Here is a 5443-nt window from a genome sequence, read left to right as displayed (position 1 = left end):
AATCCATCTGGTGTTAGCCTATACAACATTTATCATACAAATGTCTTTTTTCCAGTAATTATTATTTTGACATAAAGGGGTCAAACAATAATCATAAAAGAAAAAAATATTAATGTTGCACCATGCTCGTATAATCTGATCGTTTGATTCGCATCAGACTATGAAAATAGGTGCCCTAAATTCGCACAAACGAAATTGCAGAAATGTCTATGAAAACATGATTATTCATTTGTTTTTTGACAGTTTGCAAAACCCTAAACAGAACCATCATCGAATCAAAAAAGATGAACACACATGAAAGATCACGAAATAATATGCAAAGCAATCAGAGAACTTTGAAGGTAATATAAATGAATTCAACAATTAAAATTCAGATTAAAGTTTCTCATCATTTTGCATTTGCTTCTAGTATCAAGATCTAACTGAGATAAAAAGAAGGGATTAATTGTGATTTTGGCAAAACAGAATCGAACTGCATAACGTTCGATATATACGAATAGATTTTTACCAAAAGCTTATATTTGATTTAGCACAAATAATACCCTTTGATCTCGATGATTCCTCACAACTATGAGCTTCAAGTTGAAAGGGGCTATGTCGTGCAAATAACTACACTTTGACATACTTAATCGCCGAGTTTGAGATTTTGTTGAAAGAAAGTGGATGCGGCTGCGAGATTTTCAGTCGTATGCTGGAGTGATTTTATACAAGCGTTAGTTCTAGACATCTAGGGTTTCAAAATGCTACGTCGTCGTTTTTGCTCACGTTGAAAGAAAGTGGGTGTTGGCTGTGAATAAAATGGGCAGTTTTTTTGGGGGAATATTAAACCTTTTTTTTTTAAGAGTAACTTACACAAATGATCTACTTTTGTCAAATTCTTCGTTTTGGTCTTGATAAAAAAAATTGATATGTTTTATCGTTGCATATAATCCAATCTGTTGTCCAACAATCAGCCATTCAATAATCCAAAGACAAAAGGTCATGTTTTGTTCTCATTCAAGAAGGGCTCACAGTGAAATTAAACATTGCAACAAGAGATCACCTTTTGTTCCGATTCCAAAATTTTAAATTTGCACCAACTACAAAGCTCATCAACATTTCTTGTTTCTCGGTTTTTTGATTCCACTAAACTTCATCTTTCTGGTTGTATTTTTGATATCGTTTTGACTATCGAATGAAATCATACATTGATACAAGTATTCCATTATTCATGATTTTTGAATTTGATAGCCTATTTTTTTATATTCTAGTTGTTGTTGTTGATTAGTGATTAAAGAACGAAGCACATTATCATGAATTTTGAATTTGATTTCAGTTTTGAGTGATTTGAAAATTTTCCCCGATTGCTAATTCCCTTTAGTTTTTGTAGTTCTAGTTTTTGTAGTTCTATTATTGTCTTGTGACATTTACTTGGTTGATAAGAATAATATTTATAACTTTCTCATTAACAAATTATTGTTAATGTTATATCAAATATATAATTTTGAGTAAATTACAAGAATGGTCCCTATGGTTTGTGGTAGTTTATACGTTTAGTCCCTAACTTATTTTTTTAACCCGTAAGGTCCCTATAGTTTGTTTTTGTTGCGCGTTTGGTCCCTATCTTACCTAAAAATACTATTTTGCCCTTGATTTTTTAATTTATTTAAATAAATTGAGTTAGGTAAGGTGAGATGGAAGTGAGGTTGGGAGCGTGTTTATTTAAATAAATTATAAAATCAATGGCAAAATAGTCTTTTAAGTAAGACAGGGACCAAGCACGCAACAAAAACAAACTGTAGGGACCTTCCAAGTTAAAAAAAATAAGTTATAGGCCAAACATACAAATTATCCAAAACCATAGGGACCATTTGTGTAATTTACTCTATAATTTTTAGAAAATATGCCTACAAAAACGTTTATTGTATAGTAAAATATACACAAAAAAAAATAATAAAAAAAAAAGAGATGAAAAATTACGAAAGTCTAAAAAGTGGGCTCTTGATAGGTTTATCCAAGTTTCTTCTCAAAACTAAAACACCAAAAGCTATTTTATATAGACAAAATTGCAAAAATGGTCCCTGTGGTATGCAAATTTTTGAGGTTTTAGTCCAAACATCGAGTTTTTTGGATTCATAGTCCTTTTGGAGTAATTTGTATGTGAAAATAGTCCCTCCGAAAATTGAATATACCCTTGGGGTATTTATTTTTCATTTTTCTTTCATTTTTTTAAATATTTAATATTTATTTATTTATGTTAATAATTAAAAAATAAAAAACCATTTTCTCTCTCTCTCTCTCTCTCTCTCTCTCTCTCTCTCTCTCTCTCTCTTTCTCTCTCTCCTTAGAAATACCTGCAATCTCTAAAATTAAAATACATACACACTTCAATCTCATCATCGCATACCAACACCACCATTGCCTTCGTCACCATCAAATCTGACCGCCACCAATTTTACATCATCACAATAACTTGTTTTTCGGTGGATCAAGAAACCATCTTTACTGATACTCAACTCAAATACATACATGAAAACCTTACATTTAAATTTAACCCCAAATCAAAACCAAATCCTACAAAAAAATATCAATTATGCATCTGGGTGGGTGGCGAAGGAAACGAGTTGCCTCCTTCTTGCATCTGGGACGTTTGATTTACCTGAAAGATCTAGGTTAAATCCCCCCAACTGGTTTCTCCTTTCTGAGAGCTCCGGCGACCGGCGATATTGATATTCTCTAGCAAGACGTCGTTGTCGGTGGTAAATAGAGAATAGAGAAACATGATTTTGTAAAGGGTATCGGGGTTTTGCAATGGCAGAGAGTAGAAATAGGCCGAGAAAAGAATGGAGGTGGGAGCATTTTCCAGCGAGAAGAAAGGGTGAAGAGACGATCTATCGGCAGGGGTAGATCCATCAGCGATCTGATAGTAAGATGCAGGTTTAGTTGTGCTGGAATGAGGTACTGTGGAGTTTCTACCGGAGGCAACGAAACAGGAAGAGGTGTAGTGATTTTGATTTATGATCGGGTTTCGGTTGATGATTTTTGGTGGCTGGAAAGAGGGACGGTGGTGACCGGTGATGAGTTTATATAAGTTGGGTTTTGAATAAGTGGTGTTGAAGAAGATGATACCATCTTGATTCCTAGAGAGAGAGAGAGAGAGAGAGGGAGAGAGAGAGAATGGTTTTTTATTTTTTAATTATTAAAATAAATTAACTAATATTAAATTTTAAAAAATGAAAGAAAAATGAAAAATAAATACCCCAAGGGTATTATAGTCATTTTAATTTTCGGAGGGACTGTTTTCACATACAAACTAGTCCAAAAGGACCACGAATCCAAAAAAGTCGTGGTTTGGACTAAAATCCCAAAAAAATGCATACCATAGGGACCATTTTTGCAATTTTGTCTTTATATTATATTATATATATATATATATATATATATATATATATATATATATATATATATATATATATATATATATATATATATATATATATATATATACTAGGTTAAAATCCGTGGAAACCACGGGTAAAAAAAAACACTATTGAAAAGACAAAATTACATAAATGGTCCATATAGTTTACCAATTACCATGATCATAAACTGAGTCTTATTAGTCAAGTAAAGACAAAATTAGCCTCACATCGACGGATAAGAAAAGACCAAATTAACCTTACACTAATAGACACAAGTAACATGTGAGAAAAATGGATTATTCACACAAGTTTTGAAAACCAACAAACATTATTTGTAAAATAAAAAATAATCTTCTGACCTTTGGTACCATTTATGTAATTTTGTCTTAAAGTCATATTATATTGATTTAAGCTTAAAAATATAATGATTGAAAAAAATCTAACCATTTATGTAATTTTATCTTAAAGTTATATTATATTGATTTAAGCTTAAAAATATAACGATTTAAAAAAAATCTAACCGTCCTTTTGATTTTATGTCGATGTTTAGTTTTTTTTTTCTTCTAAATTAGAATAACATACATATTTCAATAATAATAATTATCATGGCTAATATAGTGTCAATTTTTTTCTCTTGAACTATAATAACAATAGTTTTATAGAAAATAAAAATAGTTACTAATAAAATCTATAATATCTATATAAAATAAAAGTGATAATATAATAATAGTTAAATATAAAAACAATTATTATGTTTAAGATGCTTATAATAAAGTATACAACTAAACATTCAAAATTATTTTTTCTCCAACGTTTACAGTTATAATCATAGCCCTTATCTTAATTTAATTTGCTCGAAAATGCCCCAGATTATTATAACAATAACTTAATATAACAACAATTAAAATCATAGTTATCTTTAATTAAGTTGTTCCAAATGTCGGGATTTTTATAACAATAACTTAATGTAACAATTTAATATAAACACAAATAATTTTGAACGAAATCACCACTACTAACTCATAAAAAGGATATACAATAATGATATGACTTTGACAATTCTTATTTCAAAAAAGACATGACATTGATATGAACTACAAGTACATCAAACCAAAAGTTCAATACAAAAAGTTAAATATAATAGGAACAACAAATTCCAAATTCATGAAAATTCAATTCAATATTCTAAATCAAAAGCAGTGAGTGCACTCAGGAAGGGGCGAAGAGCCATTAAAAAAAGTGGTTTAATAAAACAAAAAAGTCAAACTCAAACGAAAACCAAATTAAAACAAAAGCTTCCATCAAGAGTCAAGACTTCCATCTATGCTTAGAACAAACACAAATGCAACTTTCAAGAAATAGCATTTGGGGTATTCTATTGAAAATTTGATCATACTGCTTAATCAGTCTCATGGATTGGTCCAATTTCACTCTCAATATATCAAAATTTCATGATAAACCAAATATATTTACCTGCAAATCAGTTCCATTGCTGAGTAGTGACAGGTAAACTTATAGGTTCTAGCAAATCTTCCAGCATCACTATTTTTTTTATGCCGATTAAAAGCCTGCAATAGTTTTTTTTTTATTTTTTTTTTTTATGAAGCTCTTTCACATTGTGTTCTCTGATTTTGAAGGTCAAAATTCAATTTATAGTAACTAATTTCTAATGCATGAGCTGATGATGAAGGTATTTGGGGCAATTTGGTCATTTGTAATCATATAATGTCTTAATTTTTTACTTACCCATACCCTTACCTCTAATCAGTGCTTTCTATTTAATCTTCAATCATCATAATAAAACCACAAAAATGAATCTAATTACCTTTTTACCCATGGGCAATATGATCCACAACTTCAGGAAGCAAGCCAAGATCACCTTAGGATGGTACTTCAACATATCGTGTAAAATCCAAAATCCACCTCAAGTAATCAGCAAATTTCATTGAACCTTCATAACACGCTTCTTCTGCCCCACCGCTGAAAATAGTAGTTTAACATGGAAAACTACCATAAGTATTTAACATCAGAAGGCTCATTTG

At 30.4% G+C, this 5443-nt stretch overlaps 1 non-coding gene across 1 annotated transcript; it reads right to left on the bottom strand.

The window, feature by feature from the left end:
• Positions 1-320: 320 nt before the first annotated feature.
• On the bottom strand, positions 321-398 carry LOC111896536 (small nucleolar RNA R160). Its single transcript, XR_002851949.1, has one exon. It is a non-coding gene; the product is annotated as a small nucleolar RNA R160 (small nucleolar RNA).
• Between the last annotated feature and the right edge of the window lie 5045 nt (positions 399-5443).

Source organism: Lactuca sativa, chromosome 4 (genome assembly GCF_002870075.4).
Source record: "Lactuca sativa cultivar Salinas chromosome 4, Lsat_Salinas_v11, whole genome shotgun sequence".
Taxonomy (NCBI): Eukaryota; Viridiplantae; Streptophyta; class Magnoliopsida; order Asterales; family Asteraceae; genus Lactuca; species Lactuca sativa.
Note: the sequence above shows the minus strand (reverse complement) of the source record. Positions and strands in the feature narration are given on the sequence as shown.